Below are 26132 nucleotides of genomic sequence, written 5' to 3'. Positions count from 1 at the left end.
TATTATTATTATTATTATTATTATTATTATTATTATTATTATTATTATTATTATTATAGGAATGAGGTAAGAGATTAACTTATTTTTGGGACTCTGAAGCCATACTAAAAAGCCACTGCTATCTCATAATATGTGAAGATCAATATTTCAATCGCAAGTAATAATAGCTTTCTACAACTTCCGGTTGCACTAACTTTCGTTTGCACTAGAGGAGTAACGTCGGAGACGGAACTTTCTTTGGAGGCTTAATTTATGACAGAAAACTACTCCACAGAGTCTCTGTCCGTTTTTGCTCTATGGAAATTCATAGTAAAACCGAAACTAAAGCCTGTGACAAACATCTTGGCATTTCAGCTAAACGAATAAAACGCAAGCTCTGACGCGACGTTGCCATGTGAGAAAGGGGTGCGGCTATGGCTTGGCTAAACAGAAGAACTACAGCGCGATCAAGTGGCAGGGGGTGAATGTATACAAAATAAACGTGGCAATATCGCAGCCCTCCCGTTTGCTAGCAGCATTTAAAGGGAACTTGAAGCACCGCCTTCAAATGCCAAGATGTTTGTCACGCCGTTTAGTACCGGTATTTAATTTCTACGACCTTCAGTGTTAAAGAAAACATGCGTGTGAATATTTATTGTAATATTTTGTACGATAACGGTACACATGTTTTTCCTTTAACTTTCTTTTATTATAAAAGACGTTATACAATTTATATACAAGATTACAAATAAGTAATTCTCTAAAAAGTTCTTTCCTCTAGAATTGGACCTTCTGCCCGTTACAGTTATGAGGTTTTGAGGTTTGTTGGTTAAGAATGACTCTGCCCGTTGGAGCTGGGTCTAAAGGAACCTTTTGCCCATTGCAGCTCAGAGGTAATGTTTGAGGAGTCTCTACAGCCAGATGCAGCTTGAAGAAACAGGTAGGATATGGACAGGGAGCTAGCACATGAAAAATCACGTCATAAGGTACAAATTGTTTCACTCCTACATCTGGTGCCGGTCGGCCGGAAATGTAAGGAAAACTTAGTCTTGCGCGCCAAACCGACGGCTTTTGGCTACAGTGAGCCATTGAATTAAAAAAAAAAAATGGCCAGAATTTACGTCATAATGCACGAGAAAAAACTTAACGGAGTTTGGTGCAGAAGGATGCCCAAAACTAAAAACTGGTCTGTAAGAGAAGATTTTCGGGGGCTTTAGCCCCATAAGACAAGATTCAAAATTTGAAAAAGGAGAAATTTTACGTCATAAGGTAAAAGAAAATTTCTTTCGCCGTTTTGTTCCTTTCCATGTCAATCACCAAAACAATTCGTTAGTCAAAAGAATTTTGGCCAAATCCCCTTAAGACAAGGTTTTTTAAAAATAGGGCCAAAAATTACGTCATAAGGTACAAGAAAAACGTAACGGGATTTAGTGTCGAAGGATATCGTAATATAAATAAGAACTGATGGCAGGCTGGTAAGTCTGCTCGTGTCTTCCGTATTTCGCGTGATCTGATGGGCACGTGTACTTTGGCCCTATGTTATACAACATCAGTTTTCCGTTGCCCTTAACAACATTGTCCTTATAATACTGCCAAAGTTTCAGTAAGTCAACCCTGATAACTTACAAAGACAGGGTGTAGAGAGAAGTTTGCATTGATTATATTTACTGTATGTTTGTAAGACAAAACATATTGTACTTATAAATATGTTTTCTTCTTCTGTATATGACTTCTTAAAAATATTGTGTATATTTTGGCAATATTCAGCACACAAGGAAGTAAAGAAACTAATACTCTTTAAGTACAGACAAAATGATTTATGATTTTATATATAAAGTACATTTATAGTGTTTTCCTAACCTTCAAAATCTTAAACTATTTTTTAGTCAAAGAAGTAATTTCAGATCCGTGAGAATCATTCACATTACTCAAGTAAAAAGAACTACAATTAGTAAAACAAGATAGAATTCTGTAAGAAAATTTGGCAATAACAAATATTATTCATACTTTATATACAGAAAGATAAATCAATGCGTTACTTATCTGTTTCCAAAATGTTAAATGAATAAATGTTAAATAAATATTGTTTGGTAGAGAAATATATTTTATGACTTTTTATTTGAGGAGTTAACATATGTTTTAATCTAACCAGTATTAAAAACCAATAGTGCAGAAAAATAATAATTTCAAAAATATTGTTAAAAATTGGAAGTGGGAAATGTAACAATAACTTGTTTCTTTATTTAGGCATGGAATGGCGTTAACTGAAGGAATATCTGTATCGTTAGTCTGCCACACTCGGCAATCTTCACTCTTGGGCTTGCCTATATCCATTCTTTCTCTGATTCCTTCTCAGAAGTGGAATTCAACACCATCTCTTCGTCTTACTTGTCAGAATTCTCCAATAACTCTCTTTGAAATTGTTCCAGGGTTCAAGGAAGATATGGCTGGTTGTTCCACTTGGGGATTAATCCTTTTTCAGAGATCTCCCATCCACTATTTTCTGGTGTCAATGACTTCAGGGAATTTGGATGACTTGCATTGTTCCAAACTGTAGTTGCATCGCAAAATTGTATTTCTCAGTACTGACTTGCATGGCGGTAAATGCGCAGGATCAATATTTTTGATACCTGAGAAAGGTTTCGAGACGTTGTTTGGCTTGGAATTCTTGAGGAACAACTGAAATCTTGCTGTGTTAACATTCTTACATGTTTTTTGGCCGTAAATGTCACATGTAAACTCTTCTAAAACGGATGCTGCTTACACTGTTGTCTCCGATGATGAACCAAGTGAAGATAGAGCTTCTTGGTGTCTTACAGTCTTGGTCACTATATTGAAAGGTCGAATTTTACCTTTGTGAGCTAAAGCTGCTGTGTAGCCTGAGCCAGTGAAGGTATGAAATCCTGGCAATGACTTACAAATGGCGGAGCTCAATTTTCGTGATAAAGACGAAACGTTGGTAAAACGCCTATTTTTTCCAATTCCAAAATCAAGCCAAATCTGGTGGTGAGGTTCGATGTGTGAAGATTTTACAATATTGCATAAAAATATAATCAAAACATCTGTATCTCCTGTACATTTAACCACATATTTCTGGTTCACATCACCATCTGCTCTCAGAGATGTGTCACTTTTGGAAATGTTTTCACAATGAAAAAGAAAAGTCTTGAATCTGCCTCTTCGTGCTCGCAAGTCAACTCTGAAACTTCCTTTGAAAAAACCACTTTGATTGACAAAACATTTGTTGTCTAGCGTGGAAAACAGAGACTTGTTTCTTAAGATTTACTTGTGGGTATCTTGCTGCCAGTCCTTTGCAAAAAAAAAGTGACAAGAATCTCTTGAAGTTCGCATTACTTAGTGCCTTATGGAAATCTCCCATTGTCTTCTGGTGTGATCCCTGTATGCAAAAATCTTGTGAATATTGGACTGCTTCTCTTCTGATTCCTTCTGCATCCTTAATGGAATGACTTTTGTCCTGGTTCGAAGATAACCTCAATCCGTATTGCTTTAGTGGAACATATTTTCTGCAAGATGAATGAAGATAAGCCCCTCCGTACGTCTCAGATAATTTGGATGGTACACTGTGGAGTAGAACATAGCATCAATGACCTCGTACACTTTACATTTAGGTGATTCGTCTGATGGTATAAGTTTTTCAAGATGTCGGAGCAATTGGGCCTTATCAGTTTTAATCATGGTTCCATCAATATGAGCTAATGAAAATGGTAAGGGTCTCAATGAATACTGAAGCATATTCTCAAGGGATATTTTCATTTCAATAGTGAGACTTCATATTCTACCAAATGCACCACAAGTAAGTTGAATCTCTTTTATCTGATTGTCTTTAGCGTTTGGCCCTCAACTTTCACACCATCTGCTTCAAAATTTTTTTTAAATAATTTGTCTTTTGATTTCTTCCAAACCTCTCGCTGTCCTTCTTACATTCATTAATGAAGGTTTGCTTCAACTGATTTCCTCGATCCATTGTTCCCAGAAGATAGTCTTTTGTTTTATCACTTGCTGATTTACCTGTTCCAATATTGTAAAATATATAATCCTGAAGTGTGATGATGAATGGGTTAGCTGATACCTCAATTACATGGCATACTGCCTGGAGATCTGAATTGTCTCGAAGAATTCTAGATTTTCTGAGTTCACTAAGGACATCGTCCTTTGTGTTTAATCCTGCCATCTCGTTTAGACAGTAACAATGTCTGATCTCATACTTCTGGTTACAGTACAACGCAAATGAGCCAAAGGTTGATTTGTCATCGCTGAAACCCCTGTCAGTCTGGTTGCTGAGTCTGTTTACGCTGTGTTCTAATTTTTGATAAATTGGAGCACCAGTGATGAGTGAGTATGTTTCAGCGTTTAACCAACAGTCCACCGTTTTGCAGCTGAGCCTTCAAACTAGGACATTTCTCATCAATGTTTTTCAAGTTTTCTTCACATTTAACCATCCATCGAACATAATTTCAATGGTTTGTGATAAAAAAAAAATCGTCATCATTGCCAGACAGAAAGTAAAGAGGTCTACATCATTCATTCTTACAGCACTTGACATTTTAAGGTATCGATTTACGTAAACTGTGTGCATAAACCAAAATTCTGATGCTCACCTGTGCATGTAGCATTGCAGAATACTTCATATTCAGCAAGATATTCTTTAATTTCTTCTGGGTATTCATTTGCTGCATAAAAATCTCTATCATGATAGATATTCATCAAATAAACCTCAAATCCAGGTGGAATCTCTGTATTAGAGCGATTGAGGAAATGTTTGATACGTTGAATTTGTAAATTTTGGCCCTTTTTTGAATTTTGAATCTTGTTTTATGGGGCTAAAGCCCCTGAAAATTGTGTCTTACGGACCAGTTTTTAGTTTTGGGCATCTTTCCGCACCAAATCCCTTTAATTTTTTTCTTGTGCCTTATGACGTAATTTTTAGCTTTTTTTCTTCAAAAATCTTGTTTTCAAAAGGATTTGGTCCTCATTTTTTTGTCTTACGAAGTGTTTTCGTGATTAGCACATGGAAAGGAACAAATGTACGAAAGAAATTTTCTTGTACCTTATGATGTAAATTTTGGCCCTTTTTCGAATTTTGAATTTTGTCCTATGGAGCTAAAGCCCCCGAAAATCTTGTCTTATGGACCAATTTTTAGTTTTGGGCATCCTGCCGTAGTAAACCCCATTAAGTTTTTTTTCTTGTACCTTATGACGTAAATTTTGGCCCTTCAAAATTATAGGAGCTCACTGTAGCCAAAAGCCCCGGTTTTGCCGGCGGACCCGCACCAGATGTAGGGGTGAAACAATTTGTAGCCTACCTTATGATGTGATTTTTCATGTGCTAGCTCCCTGTTCAATAAGACCAGTTAGCAACTGATATCTTCTTCCTCGACGTGTCCGTTTATATATATCCAGTCTTTGCAGGCGGAGCCTATGGAGGGGGTTGAAGGGGTTCTCTTCGTAACTCTTCGTGTTCCATCGGTACTGGTATCCGTCGTCGGCTTGCTGGCGCTTGTACCGAAGCACATAGTTTTTTTAATAATATGAGAGAATATTGCAGTATGTTCTTGAAACGACCATTTATTATTATATACCTTGTATATTCTATGGCGATCAACGTTCAAATCGGAAATTGTTAATTTCTACTAGTTCCGAGTTAAATAGAGTTAGTGGATGGAATAAAAACCTATTCTTGGGACACTGAATAGAATTCTAAAAACCGCTTTTCACTACCTCCTTATTAAGATTGCTCTATGGAAATCAACATTAAAACCGGAAGCAGGAGTTAATTTCTATTACTTCCGGTTTTAGTAGAGAGAGATTCAGGTAAAATCTTATCTTACCTTTGAAATGCTAAATCGATTCTAGGAAAACGCTTTCCGCTGTCAGTTACTGTTTTCTGTATTGCGATAAACGTTGAAGTTGGAAATGGTTATATTTTACCACTTCCGGTTTGAATAGAAAATTAATGAATGATGTGGATTCTATTCTTGGGACACTGAATTTATCCAAAAGTTATGTAAGTTTGCTTGTCAATGTGCTCTGATATGTGTTGACAGACAGACTGCGCTGGGACAAAAACGTATGTGACGGACTTAAAAATGTAGGTTACTACGAAAACCCTCTAGTTTTTGGACTTAAACGCACAACCCTATGTAACACCCTACCACAAACGTATAATTGAAAACATATGCTTTATAATGCTTTTCGTATAAGTGCCCCGAATTAACGTACTTTCCGTATAAAAGAAAGAACTGTATATAGACAGTCAAGATCTCACATAAAGATGGACATATGTAACATATAGCTGATGTGTGTAACATACGTATACGTATGTAATATACGAAAGACTGTTAGATTTCCGTAATAAACATAAGGATTTCGTATATTTGTATGAAATGAAATCTTTTAAGTTTTACGTCCCACGATTATGCCGGCTAGGCGAAAAGAGACGGTGATAATGAGAAATGAATGAAATGGTGGAATGAAGGAAGTGGGAGGAAACTAGAGAACTCGAAGGAAACCCAAACACACGGTGTTTGCACACAAAGTTCACTTGGCGCGAGCTGGGATCAAACCAGGGCCCCCATGCACCAGAGGTAAACGCTCTACCACTGAGCCACCGCGGCCTCATTATATTTATACGATATACTGCTGTCCGGATAAGGCATTTTTCTCAGTGTTAGGGACAGATATATCCGTTCTGTAAGTCCTCGATACTAATGCGTAATGTCGTAATAAAATAAAATAAAATTCCTAATGCAGTTGGCAATACTATCCACGGAATGGGCTTGTAAAATACATCTTGATTTTTGCATGAAAGAGTCATTATGTTAGAATTTATATATTTTTTTCTTTTCCTTTTTTCTTAAAGCATTTTCCGGACTGAATACATATTACAGCATTTTTATTGTAAAACTCTTTCATTTCGAAATATTCCAGAAAAGCCTTCCTGAATAATTTGTTTTTCAGCACAGTTCTCTTTTTCGAATCCTTTCCTAGTTCATTTTGAAGAAAGAAAGAAAGAAACTTATTTTATTTTTAAATATTTCTTTTTTAAAAGAATAAATTTGAAGAACTGAAATGACGTTTCGGAAAATAAGTCCTAACACGAAAATTAAAACCGTAAATCAGACTTAAAAATTCGTTTCCTGCATACACGTCTTCTTATTTATAGAGTATTATTTCGTTTTCATTTCACAAAAGTCCAAAAAAAAGGAAGAAAAAACTATCCTTATAAAAAGTATAACAAAATAAGTGTACGTGTATTGAAATGTTTTTGGTGACATGTAATGATTCTTTTTTTGTTTTTGTTTAATTTCCCACGAATATACAGGGTGTTTCAAAATAACATCGATAACGTTTGGGAGGTGATTCCTGACACCAAGATAAGACAAAACGTATAGACCAATCTGGTTGCACAGATGCTTTCTTTCAGAGTTATAGGATGCCAAAAACATGAAAAAATATGAAGTTTAAATGTCTATAACTCCAACACTATAGGACCTACCGTAGTCGGGTTAAGACCCCACTTAGGAACTAATATGTGCGCTATTCAAAAATACATGTTTCAGAATCCTAAGTAACTCACGCAACAACTTTTGTAGAAGGAGTTTGGCTAGGGTATATAATCTGAAACACTCACCAACTACCTCTATAAAAATTGTTGTGGAAGTATCACAGGATTGTGAAACTTGGATATTTGGATAGGGCACGTATTAGTTCCTAAATAAAATCTTGACCCGACTACAGTAGGTCCCATAGTTTTGGATCTATGGACCTTTATAGTTGATTTTGTCATGTTTTTAGCAGCCTACAGAGGTTGTTCAGCCTACGTTTGGCCGATTTCGTTCCTTCTCCCTCCCGTGCAGAATGGACTCACCCGACCTGGCTCGCAAGAACCACTTAATTTGCGATAATCAACATAGCAGTTACAGTTGCGCTATGCTAGTTTTGCGAAGGGTTATATGGAATGCGGCCCTACACTTTAATCTACGTTGGACCAATATTTTTTTCAACGTTAAGACGACCATTGGCCTGTGTTGGACCAACCATGTGTGTTGTCTAGGGCATTTGGTAAGAATTGTACTAAATACAACTCAAATTGAAAATGAAGGATTTACGCGTGAATCTCACAAATCCCAAAGAAGTTATGACCAAGCCATCTGGTTTGCAAAGTAGCTCTGTATAATATAGTAAAGTAGGTGACCACTCTTACCACAGATGAAATAGCTTTATGGAAAGTATTTGAACCTGATCTCGCACTTAGAATCGCCATGCAAATTAAGGCACTTATACTGTGCTACAAAGTTTTCAATGCCGTTACGGTAGAGATTTGCCGTCTGCGATTTCAACCACTGTCTTAAACCGGTATGCAGTTCGGCGTCAGTATCAAAGTGTTATGTAGGGAGAGTCTTCATCGCTGAGAAGAGATGGTAGTCGCTCGGCGTCAAATCCAAGTTGTATTGTAGCTGATCGAATACCTCCCATCCCAAACCATAAAAGAGCTCTCGGGTACGCTTGGTCGGATGTAGACGTGTGTTGTCGTGAAAAAGCAACACCTTCACACAGTTGGCGATTGATTTCAATTCGCTTGCGGTATTTTGCCAACAAAAATCTAATCACAAAACGCACCTCACATGATTTTCTCTTGCAGATGGAATTTTCTAATGCAGCGCACTTTGTAACACGTCACGGAAAGCACAGTAAGAGAGTCACAAATCTTACGCTATCACAGCTGGATGCGTACTGAATGTGGCAACGTTCTGGCACCAAGATAGCGACTCTAGCCTCACCTACTGTCGTGATAGGCTAAAACGTCTGCACTTTCTGGACAGCCCCCGTATAAAGCAAAACAGATCCGTCTGTGAGAAATGCTGATATGCAAACTTCAAAGCATTGAATAGTTTCGGGTTGCATAAATATCTAGGAGAAATTATTTGTATATTCTTATTCTTTATTGTAAACGCAGCACGTTTCTACCATACTACTTGCCAATTGTTCATGGTCATGTTATTATCTGTCGCTAGCTCCGCTGCCCATGAACTGCACTACGCCAGTGGATGTCGTTGGCCTGCAGACGAGCCGAAAGCTTAAAGGAAAATAGAATTTAAGGACGGGGAAGAAGGACAAAATTATAATTCCTTCTATTGTGAAAGGATATCAAAAAAGGCGAAAGAATGTGGACGGTAGTAAAAGGTAAATAAAAGAGAAGAATTGTGATGGAAAGCTGAATTGGAAAGTAGAAAAATAAAAATTAAAAAAGCCCATGAAACCTAGGAGGAGAAAAAATGAAAAGAAAAACAGATGGATAAAAACGCGTCTCTTTTTTCATTATTATTGATCCTTTTCTTGTGTCCTTTGTCTATATTTTTCCTTACATTGCAACTTTTGTCCTTTCCTATTGTATATATAGTTCTTTTTTTTTTTTGTCCTGCTCTTTTCGTCAAATCGAAGAACTTTTCGTAAAGTCATTGAGATCTTTTTCTGTACTTTGAAGAAAAAACGAAAAAAAGAAAGAAAGAAGACATTTCGGCTGTCCTGTTTCTACCATCTTCAAGTCAACTGATAGAAATATGGAAAACTTGCAATTTTCAATCTTTTTTACACACACACACACACATACACCAATATTATATATAGATATATATATATATACTTTCTCCTTTTACCGAAGAACCTTTCACTGTCTGACAGATAGAACGTCCCTCTTGGCTTTTCTTCCCTAGTTGGTTAAAAAAAATGGGTGACGTCCAATTTCTCTCTGTCCTATTTCAATGTGTGCCTTCATCTTCTTCGGTAGAGAAGGAAAAACGGGAATTGTCCTTGTTCGTGTTTACTTTTGCTTTTTCTGATCCCGTTTTGACCAAAAAGAAAAGTTTTCTCTTCTTCTTTTTTCACTTCGTTTCATTTTTACGTTTTCGTCGTCTTTCATGTTTGCTTAGGAATGTTGGTCTTATTTTCTTTCTTTTTGGAATTTGCTAACCATTCTTAGCAGACAAATAGAAAACATTAAATAAATCAGGCTCCTTGATATTTCTATTCTTACCATATTATAAAAGAATGTTTTTGAGTAGACAGTCCTGTAACATTGAACATTTGCTATTCGTTTTGTTCTTAATAACGCTTTTCAGTGTACAAACTATGAGAGTCGTAAACCTTCTTTATAACATGATTGTATGTATTTCCACAGGGAATCGAACTCAAGTTTTTGGTAAGAGAAGGAGGATGCGTCTCGCTTTTGAGTGTGTTTAAGTACTTGCAGAATGTTTCCCGGATATTCTGTGATTCATTCAAAATTTTCATACACTACGGTTGTGCATTACCTTGCAAAACGGTAAATTGTAAATATAATATGCTAATTGTGCACAAAACGTAAGTACCAATTACTTTAGTGTCAAAGTACCTTGTTGTGCCACTCACGCAAACGTCTGTTCATTAAATTTGAAATCGCTGCTTTATGAAGTTTCTGGCATAAGAAGGGAAATACTTTGTGAAGTTTCTGGAATAAGAGGAGAAATATGTCCTGAAGTCTCTGGGATAAGAGGAGAAATACGTCCTGAAGTCTCTGGGATAAGAGAAGAAATACGTCCTGAAGTTTCTGGGATAGGTGGAGAAATATGTCCTGAAGTTTCCGGAATAAGAGGAGAAATACGTTTTGAAGCATCTAGCAGAAGTAAGTCTCAAAACGAATAAAAGAGTGGAAAGCAAAAAGGTAATAATTACTGAAATACATTACAAAGTGAACAGTACTTTTTATATATTAGTATACCTGCCATTGTTTTTTTTTTTATGTACAATAACATTGTGCCCTTCAGCTTCTCACTGCACGGATTCGGGCTAGATACAAACTTGTAGTGACGAAATAGTAAAAGTTGGTTCTGGTAAGTTGATCTTTGGCTTATATGTAAGTTTGCATTATAACACGTCCTTCAAAGCCTGCAAAAGAATCTTCAGTACAAACACGATGTAAGCAATACACTAGCTCTCTTGTGCGTTTGTACAATCTGGGTACCGCGAGTGCCACCATATCATTACGACTTATTATTCCTGCTTCTAATCGTCTTCCAAATCCCTTTATAAAACTTACTCCACTAGCGACTTAACACTTGTACTTAAGTATACTTACACAGAATGGCTTGCTCCCTGATCCACTGGGAAATGTGAGAACCTTAATATGTGATAGCAAGTAGAGGCAGGGGAGTAGCACAAAAGTTTAGAACGCCGAAGGCGTAGGAGCTGATGCTATATGCTATTTCAGTCAATTAAACTACTTTGAAGAAATAAAAATAAGGTATTGGGGTGCGCATATTGCCTACAGTGTTTTTTCATGAAAGAGTATATTGTATCCAGCGTTCCTTTATTTGGTATTCCTACCTTGTTACTGTTAACTGTAGATATCCGATGTCCGTAAATGATTTTACACTTTTAAAAAAATATTCTCTGGGTCCCTAATGTGGTATCAAAATTGTCTTTGTGCCAAAAATAAAGTAATGTCTCAAAGCTTTTCGGCCTAAGAAATTGGGCTTCCTGATGTGATATTAGTCACCTATCGTACTGACCTAATAGGGCTGCTCTGGGTGGATAGCTGAGCTCTATCTATGCTGATGGTTTTTTCTTGACATAAGCAAACTGTTTTCATGAATTGTGTATGCCAACACTTATGAAGTTCTTAGTAGTATCAAACCCATACTATCGCCGAAAATTGCATTGAGGTCGGATGACGGACGTTTTTACGTATTTTACTGAACAAAAGTAGTTCTGTTCCATACCATCCTGCAAAATTTGTACGTGTGCGCACGGCGGATATTTCAAGTAAAACTCTGATGATCTAGTTGCAATCAATGCTTCTTTCAAGTATCTCCAAACACTGATCACTTACAAAGAAAATAAAGAAGTAGGTAGAACCATTCTTAAACACCACGGATTAAGTTCTTCAGTCAATAGTTATCCTTTACATCTTGTTATCTGTATTTTTGAACTAAGTTTTCTTAAAGATATGAAAAGAGTGGAAAACGACCGATTGGATTAGGTCGAAAATCTCCGGTTCTTCCCAAATTCGGCTTTCCGTATCAATATATTCTTAATTTTGTGTAGGAGCTACATGGGAAGATAGCAAGTTAATTGCCTGTATGTTGACAAAAAGTTAAGGGAAGTATTTTGTATTACTAATTTCATTCAATACATGAGTGATAGCACTGAGTTCTTTGTTATTTGCATAAGTGCAGTAAGGAAGAGGTACATAGTACTCTTATATGAAACTCACTATCTCCGTAAATGAATTTTTTTGTGAGTGAGGTACGCATATTCGGAACTAAAACACTTTCTTGTAGATTAAGAATAAGATTGCCAATACATATAGCTAATAAATTAACGAATAAAGATAGGAAGAATAAGTTTTTATTTTATTAGTATCTTTTAATTTTCAATGTACAGATAAATAATCCGGTTACCACAATATAATAGCTGTAAGTGGGACAATCAGTGGCGTACTCAAGGGTGGAGATTAGGGTTCTAATCTCCCTCTTGACCAAGATTATGCAAAAAATAAGTATTTACCATATTGACATATGTACACAAAAACCTGAAATTGGGTGAACCTGTGTGCTTGAACCTCCTCCTTTGACGAACTTCTGCGTTCGCCACTGGGGACAATCATAAATTACAATACACTGTTCCATTACACAAATTCTCTTCTAATGCATGAAAAAAATCTTTTTCTGTTTGCAAGTTTTCATGTTTACTACTCATTCTTCAACAGAATTTGAATACCTCCACATAAGCATAGAAAATATACTATTTCTTTAAGAACATCATACCCACTGGCAACAATCTCGGGGGGATGAGGGGGACATGTCTCTTCCCAACTTGGAACTGAGCTGGACTGTCCCCCCAATGATCCGATTTGAAATGTGTTTTTGGGGAGAAATTTGATTATTTTTGTCCGATTGCCACAAAGGAACGTGAAATGAAATTGATGTCCCCCAGAATAAGCCTCAAATCTGCCCGTCTGCCAACGCTGAAGACAACTCTGCTGCTCTGATCCTCCACAACATTATTTTTCAACTTCATAAATATCTTGGATGTCGCAAAATAGATACATCTTACCCGTCCCCCCCAATGTTGAAGGCAGATTTCCGCCGCTGATCGTACCCGTGGCCTCTCTCGTTTCCTTCCACATTTTCATACCACCAAAACTTCGCTATTCACCTTCACTAATGATACATCTCCTTTAGCCTTAAGGGCAAAATCGTAGGACGTTAAATTAAATATCTCGTTTTAGCGTTTCTTTAACAAATCCTCTAATGCCTTAAAGCCCTTAATGTGTTTTCGACTTTCAGCTTTATTTCACTTCCACGTGGGAAGCTGATTCTTAACCCACTGGGAAATGTTGAAGCCGGAGTGAGCGGAGACAGGCGATTAGCACAGAGTATTAGAACACTGAGACGGGTGCTATTTGAATTCACTGTGATTCACAGAAGAGTACATCCACAAAAGTACCCTATTCGAGTGTTAATAGTGCATATAATCCTACTTGTATGAAAATTAGATGATACTCACGGTTACGTTACAGCAGTGGCGTATTTATGATTTTTTTTTCGGTGTGCTATGCACAACGCGGGGAAGCAGGGAAGGCAATTGCTCACCTGAGTTTGAGAATTAAATATATTTCAATTTATGCATAAATTGAAGTTTTAATGGCAAGAATTGCAGACTGGTGAATTTTATGTCATATGATGCAAACAAAAATTTAGCAGTGAATCTAACCTTTTATTCTATTTACAAAACGAAAAGGAAGCATTCTCTTGGCCTTCCTAACTTCCCAGGCTACTTATTCCCCTCTCCTTATTTTCTTTAATTCAAACATTTACCTTTCTTTATAACTAAATGATGTAAATATTCCTTTGCTATAATAACTAAAGTCCCGTTATGTTGATATCCGTGCAAGTTGGTGTTGAACACCAGTTTCACTTATCAGCTCCTCTTAGTTTTGGTGTTACTGCCGACGGCCGACTTGAATCACAACTGACAACGGTCGAAAGTATAATAGGAGAAACGAAAGGAAGTAACAACTAAGAAAAAGAAACAGAAGAGTAGAATGGACGAAAGAAAGAAAGGAGAACGCAGTTGTTATCTATTATTTCTGAACAAAGAGCATATGAAAATGGAAAGTCAATGAAATTCTTAGAAATGATAAAAAAAGATTATTGTTGTACGTGGAATGCGAAATATAACAAATTTATTTCAGGTGGGTCTTAAGCCCGATAGCCCAACCAAAAACGCCATGGCGTTATACATTGATGTCACTTGCATAATTACGTTCCATATATATTAGTCATTCTCTGTGAAGGAATATATTTTACCGGTAAATTTTCCAAATCTTGGCAACGCTGTTCTTAATCTGCATCAACTTTTTATTTAAAATCTCTTATTAAACCGTTTTGAAATCCTTATTCTAGGCATTCATTAAGAATGTTATGAATGCATAAACCTTCTGACGACTAAAAGCCTATAGGAACGTTTTATGTTAAGTAATAAGCTTGGATATTTTTTTTATCATTTTTGATAGAAAAAGAAAATGAAAAACGTATTTGCAAAAAATAACTTTTTTCTGTAACAGTACATTTATCGGTCTGTAGATGGGCTTGGTGTATATAAATCGATACGTTTCATTCAGTTCATTTAAATCTTTCGTTCTCAGCTGTTGTATCTACTCGTCCTTCTCTGGATTAAAAAAAATAGAAGAAAATCTATAAAAATTGAATAACGTGTAAAAAATTATTTTATGTATTCTTTCTTCTCAGGATTTGCTTTTATACCTGATTAGTTTCTGAGTTGGGAAAATAACAACAGAAGAAAATAAGGAGTTTGTTTACCAACTCATTGTAAATGTGGCGTTATCTACGTATTGAAAGATTCACTAAATTCATTATTATTATTGTTTAGAAAATACGTTGCAAAATTTCATTAAATAACAGTTTAAAATGAACAAAATAATAAATGTTTCATTTGCGCTGTGCTAATACGACAAACCTTCAAACTACAGAGTCCTCAATAAGAATGTATGCACTGTTTGTCATCACGTATCAGAATACGGACATTGACAATTAAAGGGTTTGGTGCAAGAAGGAGGCAGCTCCACTTTTTCCAATATGTAGCATTTTTTTTTAATAGTTTTCACGCAAACTCGGAGTACAGGCAACTCCATCTGCCGCATTTCTTTGGAACTAGCGGTTGGAGCTGCCTCATTCTTGTACCAAACGAATCGCCTTTTTCTTTTGTATGTGATAGGGTGTGCAACTCAATAGTAGCACAAAGTGGAGCTGCCTTCTTCTTGCACCAAACCCGTCAATTGTTTTGAAATTTGAGAATGTTGTAGTATGGTTTTTCGCCTAACAGATGTCGGCACTCTTAATTGTTTTCAGTTAAAATTGTGTTGTAATACAGGTTTTTGCTCAACAGATGTCGGTACTGCCAGCACGGTTAGTGAGATAAGAAAATGGCAGGTTTTGCACACTTGACGTTCGATTCTTATGCGTTTGATTGTTAGGTGAGTTGATGATTCAGTACCAAACTCCCCTCTCCACTGACGCTGCACTTCTATGGCATTCACAAACCTGATAAAACACCTTGGACTATGCTATTTGCGGATGGTACCGTGCTGGTGTGTGAGACCAAGATAACACTGCAAGAGAAATTAGATATAAGGAGAGGAGTATTGGAAAGCAAAGGGCTGAGAATTAGTTAAACTAAAACAGAATATTAACATTGTCCTTTCAGAAAAAATGTAATCGAAAATAATAAGGATACAACTGGACGAAGAAGAGGTGGTAATTACGAGGAAATTCAGGTACTTTGGATAAATACTGCAGGAAAATACAGGAATAAACGAAGATATAATCAGTAGAATTACCAGCGGTTGGACAAGATGAAAAGAAGTGGCAGGAGTGTTGTGTGACCGTAGGGTACCAATATGTCTTAAAAGGAAAAGTTTACAAAACAGTAGTGAGATCACACTGTTGCACGACGAAGAAGAGAGAGGAACAGAAGTTGCAAGGTTGCAGAGATGCAGATACTGCAGTGGATGAGTAGAGTGAAGTGGAAGAAGAGAGAGGAACTTAATGTTGCACAACGAAGAAGAGAGATGAACCTAATGTTGCACGACGAAGAAGAGAGAGGAATAAGAGTTGCAAGGTTGCAGAGATGCAGATACTGCAGTGGATGAGTAGAGTGAAGTGGAAGAAGAGAGAAGAACTTAATGTTGCACGACGAAGAAGAGAGAGAAACTTAATGTTGCACGACGAAGAAGAGAAAGGAACAGAAGTTGCAAGGTTGCAGAGATGCAGATACTGCAGTGGATGTGTAGAGTGAAGTGGAAGAAGAGAGAGGAACTTAATGTTGCACGACGAAGAAGAGACAGAAACTTAATGTTGCACGACGAAGAAGAGAAAGGAACAGAAGTTGCAAGGTTGCAGAGATGCAGATACTGCAGTGGATGTGTAGAGTGAAGTGGAAGAAGAGAGAGGAGCTTAATGTTGCACAACGAAGAAGAGAGATGAACCTAATGTTGCACGACGAAGAAGAGAGAGGAATAAGAGTTGCAAGGTTGCAGAGATGCAGATACTGCAGTGGATGAGTAGAGTGAAGTGGAAGAAGAGAGAAGAACTTAATGTTGCACGACGAAGAAGAGAGAGAAACTTAATGTTGCACGACGAAGAAGAGAAAGGAACAGAAGTTGCAAGGTTGCAGAGATGCAGATACTGCAGTGGATGTGTAGAGTGAAGTGGAAGAAGAGAGAGGAACTTAATGTTGCACGACGAAGAAGAGAGAGAAACTTAATGTTGCACGACGAAGAAGAGAAAGGAACAGAAGTTGCAAGGTTGCAGAGATGCAGATACTGCAGTGGATGTGTAGAGTGAAGTGGAAGAAGAGAGAGGAGCTTAATGTTGCACAACGAAGAAGAGAGATGAACCTAATGTTGCACGACGAAGAAGAGAGAGGAATAAGAGTTGCAAGGTTGCAGAGATGCAGATACTGCAGTGGATGAGTAGAGTGAAGTGGAAGAAGAGAGAAGAACTTAATGTTGCACGACGAAGAAGAGAGAGAAACTTAATGTTGCACGACGAAGAAGAGAAAGGAACAGAAGTTGCAAGGTTGCAGAGATGCAGATACTGCAGTGGATGTGTAGAGTGAAGTGGAAGAAGAGAGAGGAACTTAATGTTGCACGACGAAGAAGAGAGAGAAACTTAATGTTGCACGACGAAGAAGAGAAAGGAACAGAAGTTGCAAGGTTGCAGAGATGCAGATACTGCAGTGGATGTGTAGAGTGAAGTGGAAGAAGAGAGAGGAGCTTAATGTTGCACAACGAAGAAGAGAGATGAACCTAATGTTGCACGACGAAGAAGAGAGAGGAATAAGAGTTGCAAGGTTGCAGAGATGCAGATACTGCAGTGGATGAGTAGAGTGAAGTGGAAGAAGAGAGAAGAACTTAATGTTGCACGACGAAGAAGAGAGAGAAACTTAATGTTGCACGACGAAGAAGAGAAAGGAACAGAAGTTGCAAGGTTGCAGAGATGCAGATACTGCAGTGGATGTGTAGAGTGAAGTGGAAGAAGAGAGAGGAACTTAATGTTGCACGACGAAGAAGAGAGAGGAACAGAAGTTGCAAGGTTGCAGAGAAACCCGACTTTTGTGGCGCATAAAAATGTCCTTAACGGGTACTAAAATGTCAGAAACCAAAAGAAAGCCAACTAGTTCAGGACTAGACGCGATTCTCTAAAGTTCCTCAGACATGTAAGTGCGCATCAGTGTTGCCAGAACAGTCAGTTGGAAAAGCAGGAGATTCGAAGATAAAAAAAACAGGAGAAAGTTGTAGACACATACAGTGGTGGCATTTGAATGTAAATCCGGGGGGCAATAAAATTTGCCATTGTTAAGGGGGCAGTAGTCAAAACAAGCAGTCCAGAATTAATTTCCGATGAACTACGTTGAGCAAATGAAAGGGAAAAGTCCAGATTTATAGTAATATTATTTGATACACACGTGTGTGAAGTAAAACATAGTGAAAGAGCAAAGTGCAGTGGGAAAATGTCTTTTCATGCACGTAGCGATAACGTAGCTATATGGTACACTCACACGTGATCGTGGCGTAAGACGATTTCTTGCTGACGATTGTGGAGAAGTGATCTAAGCCACTCTTCCAACCCAAGTCCCAGTCTAAACAACACTTACTTGTAAATCTTACAGAAAGTCATAAAAACGCTAACCCTAATGCATATAGAAGATGACGTACAGTTGTATTCTTTGGATTCATATTATACACAGTAAAGCTCTATAACTATATGCTCTACAGTGCTTTGTGTATTATAACAGAGAAATTTCATCTTTTTATAATATGTGAGGAAACATTGAAACTTCAATATTAATATAATATATTTCTTCAACTTCTCGAAGTAAGGAAAAAGCAGGAGATTGTTCTCTTTTCATTTTCTTTCGAAGTAGATCAGTAGAACGTAGAAAAAGCAGGAGATCTCCTGCAAAATCAGTAGATCTGGCAACACTGGTGCGCATGCGAGAACACACATTTGTTACTTCCATCAGACATATTTATCACCTAGTCGGTGAACGTTAGTACAGATGTTAAAATGGTATGGCAAACGTGTACCTTCTGATAACAGCATCCCATCCATTTAATCAGATTATAATAAATATTAAGAAAATGGAAGATTTGCAGAAGACGAAACAGTAGGCCTACGTAAAGCGACAAAGCATATGTAGCTATTTTATAAGAATATTTTGTTTTGGTCTGCAACTTCTTATGAAATTCCAGAATTCGTACGAGAAGAGAACTAAGACGAGCCAAAACTGCATAAAAATATTGGCTACACTGTTTTTGCGTTTAAGTACTGTATCTCAGAACTACAAGACTTCCATAACTGATAAGGGAATATGACGTGATAATGTGTTCCCAGCGATAACGATTGTATATTATTGGGTCAAAAGCCCCAGCAGTGTCCTAAAGCAGAGAAGGAAAGTGGAAGCGCATAGCATATTCTCCTAAGAGTGGCATATATATTCTTAACGGTGACATATTCTCCTAACAGCGGCACATATATTCCTAACGGTGACAGACATTCTACCAGTGGCATATATATTCACAACGGTGACATGCATTCTTCTACCAGTGGCATATATATTCATAACGCTGATACACATTCTCCTAACAGTGGCATATATATTCCTAACGGTGACACATATTATCCTAACAGTGGCACATATATTCCTAACGGTGACAGACATTCTCCTATCAGTGGCATATATATTCACAACAGTGACATGCATTCTCCTACCAGTGGCATATATATTCATAACGCTGACACACATGTTCCTACTGAGACATCCTAACACATTCTTCTAACAGTAGCATATATATTTCTAACGGTGACTCATATATTCCTAGACATATTTACTCCCAACAGTAACAATGATATTGCCTGTAATATAACGAGAATATCTGACTACGTGTTAAATTATTTTAATTTGAAGAATCTGGAGAAAAAGGAAAATTAATTGTTTTTCTGAGTATTGTCTACTTTATTACTTAGAATAACATGCATAGCAATTTATTTTGTTTTCGTGGCATTTACGATGCAAATTGGAGAAAGCAATTTATTTTTATGTACTGACGTAGGGAAGCAATTAAATTTAGTAGTTACAAAAAGGATTTAACGTTCATTTATGTACGACCTTACTTGCATATTTATGTGGTTTTGGTTCTATTGTGTGTTTCTGTTTTTACTGCAAATTGTCTACTATTTAAGACTTTTCATTATCTAATTTTATTTTCTACCTAGGTACTTCTAGTTTTTTTAATGTGCTCAGATCTGCTGACTATAACATATTTGGTAGTTTTCTACTCTAAGATAAATACTAAATTATGCCGCTCTGTGAAAAAGGTTGATTTGTTAGTGAAACTTGTGAGATTCTGTTATTACTCCGCACGTTAACTCTTGACCGAAACCAAAATTTTCATTTTCGTGTTTGCAATAAACTGCTAGAACAATTATTTAGGCCATATTCGTTAATGGACTTTATCCGTTCACGTATCCGTGTAATAGTGACTTTCCATATAGTGTTTAAAATATAAAACGTTTCCTAGCTACTATGCAACCTGCACGTTATCAAAGCAGTGTTGGTTGCCTATAATAAAGGATATGTAGTTTTTCTTACTGCAATTATCTCAGCCATTATTCGTTAACAGAGTCAATCATTTAATTTCATCACGGGTAACGGAGACTTTAACTGTGGATATCCGTATTCCAATTTCTGCTATTGAAACAAAGGTAGTAGAAGTTATACATCTTGCCGGTAGATGACAGCAAATATCCTTCAGTGTTCGACATCTATCTGACGAAACTGAAACTTCAAGCACGTGATCCCTGTTACTGTCTATCAGGGTTAATTTTTACATAATATCTTACTCAAGGAAAAGTTAATCTAGATCTCCCCCCTGGCGTACGCCGCTGAGTGTAAGATGATTTGAGGGCTTAGAAAAATGCCCGTATCCGTTTGGAATAGATGCTGAATTTGTGTTATTTGACCATTGCAATTGTGACCCCGCGTAGCATAGTCGCTAATGCTGTCGCCTTTGGTGCGAACGGTCCCGGGTTCGATTTCCGGTAAAGACACTCGGTCAAGAAAGTGCAACAACTTTTTTTTAGAACAACCATTCTGAGTGAGGTTTTTCCTGAGATTTTCTCATTCACACCAAGCATATGCCGGGATGGTACCTAACATAATGGTCCCAGTCCGCTTCCTTCCATCCCAGTCCTTTGTTCCTCTCCAATTCTCCTTGCAGTGTGATCGCCGAGGGACTTCAACCCTCATATAAAATGGGCTAACATGGCCATAGATGCCGAAAACCCAGAAATCTAATTCCTAATCCTATTCCTAGTGACGGGCTAACATGGCCATAGATGCCGAAAGCCCAGAAATATAATTCCTAATCCTAATCCTATTGACGGGCTAACAGGACCATAGATGCCGAAAACCCAGAAATCTAATTCCTAATCCTATTCCTAGTGACGGGCTAACATAGCTATATATGCCGAAAGCCCAGAAATATGATTCCTAATCCTAATCCTAGTGACGGGCTAACATGGCCATAGATGCCGAAAGCCGAGAAATCTAATTCCTAATCCTAATCCTATTGACGGGCTAACTTGGCCATAGACGCCGAAAGCCCAGAAATCTAATTCCTAATCCTAATCCTATTGACGGGCTAACATGGCCATAGATGCCGAAAGCCCAGAAATCTAATTCCTAATCCTAATCCTAGTGACGGGCTAACGTGGTCATAGATGCCGAAAGACCAGAAGTCTAATTCCTAATCATAATCCTAGTGACTGGCTAACATGGCCATAAAAGCCCACAAATATAATTCCTAATCCTAATCCTATTGACGGGCTAACATGGCCATAGATGCCGAAAGACCAGAAATCTAATTCCTAATCCTAATCCTATTATTGAAGCTATGAACATTGCAAGCGCTCGAAGAAATTCCTTAGCTTAGGCTTACTCAATCTACGGGTCGCGAAGATAAGCAGAAGAAATATATAGAATTAGAATATAATGCCCGAAAATATTTTTAAATATTATTTTGATTTTTTTCCCGATAGGCATATTTTTATTTTCATACATACAAGTTCTAATCCACAATAGATGTGTTATGTTTGCTGATAAATCAACAATGGACAAGTTATTCTGTCGGCAATTAAAATGATTGCTTTTGTGTAGGATCCTTTGTTGTACAAGTATGTGTTGAAGGTAGATTTTTGGTGCTTTTAACAGTTTTTGATGATAGTTAACACATACACAACAATGTATCAAATTCACAACAATATGGGGTAACTCAAAGTGGCAACCTCTCGAAAATTAAAATACTCAAAAACCTTTTAAACAACTGTCCAAGTTTTTTTTTGACCAAAATTAGAAATCACTTTAATTTTTATCATATGACTCAAATTTAAGGGAGTTACGAAGTCTTAAAATTTTTAAAATGGCCTCCATTTTGAAACAGTATGACGGATCGGATTCGATATTTGTAATATGAACGAACTGGCCAGCGATTTAGTTTTAATCCATTCCTTTTTAGGAGGTTATTGTATCCGCTATATACAAGAAATGGATTCTACTATTATAGAAATAGATGGATATCTTGAGATCTCAGCAATAGGTATATTAAAATTCTCACATAAGCTTACTACAAACCACAAAGTATAAGGGAGTTACTGGCAAGAGGATGTAATAAAATGGGGTCGTGTTAGGCTAGGAATTAGGTTGAGAACCACTGTGTTAGCTTACACACAATCATTATCATACATCTTGCAAATAAAATCAGAAAAATAAACACACTACTGAACAAGACTGCGCAACATAACATTCTACCATTCAGATAGTTTTCCCATTGGTCAGTTCAGATAGATTTCCAGGCTTCTGATTGGCTGTTTGAACGGGCCAATGAGAGAGCAGATATGGAGATGAATTGTGTATATATACCTAAGTAGTTTTTTTGTATCACTCAGTGTACGTCTGATGAGGATCTTGGCTAGATCAAATCGTAACGTGTAAATGTGTATTTATATTAAGTAAGTGCAGTCTTGTTCAGCAGTGTGTTTATTTTTCTGCCTTAGCTTATGAACAAAAATTAGCTAATGTCCCTCTAAACGTTCTAATCCAACAATGCTCCTAGGATAAGCACAGCATTTGTGATATGAATAATATCGAGAAATTATTGTTATAAACGTGTCATTTTCTTTTCAATATTTGATGAGAATTGTGTGTAACTTATTATCCATATGCTAAAGCAAATAGTAATACTCATCCGAATCATTCGGCTTTGTTTTTCATTCACTTACTTTTTTTCGTTGTCATTATATTTCGCGAGTTACGACAGTAATAATGTAGAATGACACGGTATAATTTTCCAATTCCAAACGCTCAGTACAAATGCTTAAGGATTCATTTCACAAACGTCATTAATTTTAAAATTAAATGGTAGCTGTAGTTAGCAACGATAATGTATAGAAACTCTTCATCACAAAATATAATTCAACTCGAAAACTAATTACAGTGAAATGTGTGAATTATTGATCCGCTGTGATGTGTGAATTTTTCATGTAATGAAACAGAAAAGCGAAACTCGATGTTCGTGAGGTCATCTCCGTATTTAAATAAAAAAAGGAAGGATTTGGTTATTCGTTCAATAGCATTGATGAATTTATGTTCGTATTTTATTAAAAAAATCTCTTATACAGAGTGTTTTTTTTAAAAAAAAAAAACTCACGGATTTTATTTGAGTCTGGAAATTGTAACTGAAGTCCCATTTTCATGCGGTTTGAGGCAAATAATCAAGAAAGCATGGGAGATTTATGGGATTATGTTTACTGGTTTAAATTCTTCCGCGGTAATATCGACCACACCTCAAGAAAAAAACAGCAAATATTCGCAATGAAATGAAACGGCATCGTAAGTGTGCTATTCGTCTGAACGACTCCGAACACTATGGATTCGACCGTAATATCAGTCATTTTCGATGATTTTTAAATATCTCCCTTCCCCCATCCCCCAGAAGTTGCACCATCAAAGTGAAGTGATAAAAACCAACCGAGGCTCGAACCTTGTCTGTGCTGAAAAAATGATTGAAGATATATGAAGTTACAAGTCACTTTCATTTACTTAAATACTGCACACACACACACACACACACACACATATATATATATATATATATATATATATATATATATATATATATATATATATATATATATATATATATATATATATATGTATGTGTGTGTGTGTGTGTGTGTGTGTGTCTGTGTGTACGGTGACAGATCCAGGATATAATAAAGGGTGGGGTTAAACCATAGTTTACCGCTTTATCCAGTGTAAAGCAGGATTGAAGCCCATTTTATCCAGTGTATACCTGAGCGTCAAGGGGGCTATAGCCCCCTTGGGTCCGCCACTGTATATATATTTTAATACTCGCAGAAATTGGAATACAAAGTAGAAACTGGATGCAGTTAGCTAAGGATAGAAGTCAGTGGAGAGCTTTTGTGAACGCGGCATTGAACCTCCGGGTTCCATAGGCCATAGAGTTATATATATATATATCTATATACACAGAGGCGGATCCAAGGGGAGGGCTATAGCTTCCCTTGACGCTCAGGTATACACTGGATAAAATGGGCTTAAAACCTGCTTTACACTGAATAAAACTGCAAACTATGGTTTAGCCCCTCCCTTGATCATATCTTGGATCCGCCACTGGATATATATAGCTATATATTGTATGTATTTGTTTACTCGTGCTCTTGACATGAAGCTCGGTATGTGCTCATTTTCAATTCAAAAATCACTAATAAAAAAATAGCACTGGAAATGAAACACGATACCATTCGTACGATTCCGTTCCACGAATACGTTTATAGTCTATATATAAAAAAAGATTTTTTTGCTAAGCAGTTTTCGCACTAAACAAACAGGGAAAAAAGTGCATATATCAGTTATTGATTAGAGAAATTCTGGTTACAATTAAATGCTTCTCGTCCCTTTATCCCGCTTCCCTTCTCCCTGCTTAAGTTTCGTGGCTTCATTTCAGCAGTTTTACATATGTTCTAGGGATGGTACCGAGACCGAGACTAGTCTCGGTCTCGTCTCGGTCTCGTCTCGAATTATCGAGACGAGACCGAGACCGAGACGGACTTTTTTATACCGAGACGGACTTTTAAATACCGAGACGAGACCGAGACCGAGACAGACCTCTATAAATCGAGACGAGACCGAGACGAGACTTAGGTCAGTCTCGAAAGTCTCGGTCTCGTCTCGAATATTGATATTGATAGATACTAAAATTGCCTTCACTCAAAATTTGTTTCGTTGCTGTGTTAGATAATATGAGAACAGTTGACTGATGTACAGTGGCGTATTTAGGGGGTGGTTATCGGGCTCAAACCCCTCCCGAAATAAATTTGTGATATTTTTTTTTTTTTTTTTGCATTGCACGTACAACGCAAATGTTCCTTACTCGTTCCTCAAGCCTCTCCCGAAACAAAATCCACTGCTGATGCAAATAGAATCCTCTCTCTCTCTCTCTCTCTCTCTCTCCATATATATATATATATATATATATATATATATATATATATATATATATATATATATATATATATATCTGGTCGCGGTGCCACCCAGGTCCGCCCTGTATGGGTTCCCGGAGCCCAACTTTAATTTTAAATGGAAGCAATGGGTGAGTGGTACCTCGTTCGATAGATCTTGAAAAACTAAAAAGCGTTCTTGCAAAAGATCTTTCATATCGGGCACTGTATTCAAAATGGCCGCCAAGACATGTTGCCTCTATCAGATACAGTAAAACGTGCAATACCACTAATATGAAAACGGTTGAATATAAATGAACCGAACAAAAACTCAAATAGAAAATGTCATGTGGCACATCTATTGATATTGTCGCGGAGACTTCCAGGGCCACCCTTCATAGGGGCCCAGGGCGCAACTTCAAAATTGTAAATGGAAACATGGGGTCAGTGATACCTCGTTCGACATATCTTTAGAAACTAAAGAGTGTTGTTGCAAAAGATTGTTCATATGGGTCACCGTTTTCAAAATGACCACCAAGACATGGTACCTGCATCAGGTAAAACTTCCACTATCACTAATATGAAAACACGAGAACCTGTATTCGAATAGGAAATCACAGAGGGTATTTATCATTCTATAGCTCTGGAATGTTACAACAGTCGAAAAGATGATTAGAGTGAAAGTGCCATAATGGAGAGGAAGAAATCTAACTCCTAGAAAATTATCGCTCTATTGCAAATAAAAGTGAGGTTCTCATTTGAGATTTTACCATTCATTCCAGCTTCACCTACTTACGGACAGAGATCGGAAAGATAATTTTCTATCATTTCCTCTTTTGCATCATGTCAATTATACTTCAATAATCTTTTTCTCCGTTGCATTATACTCGAGCCGTGGAATGATAAATACCCTGTGTGCTTTCCTATACGAGTTTTATTCTGTTCATTTATCTCCAACTATTTTCATATTAGAGATCTAGTTATACT

Source organism: Thermobia domestica, chromosome 4 (assembly GCF_964235325.1).
Source record: "Thermobia domestica chromosome 4, izTheDome1.hap1.1, whole genome shotgun sequence".
Lineage (NCBI taxonomy): Eukaryota > Metazoa > Arthropoda > Insecta > Zygentoma > Lepismatidae > Thermobia > Thermobia domestica.
This window is presented reverse-complemented; position numbering follows the sequence as displayed.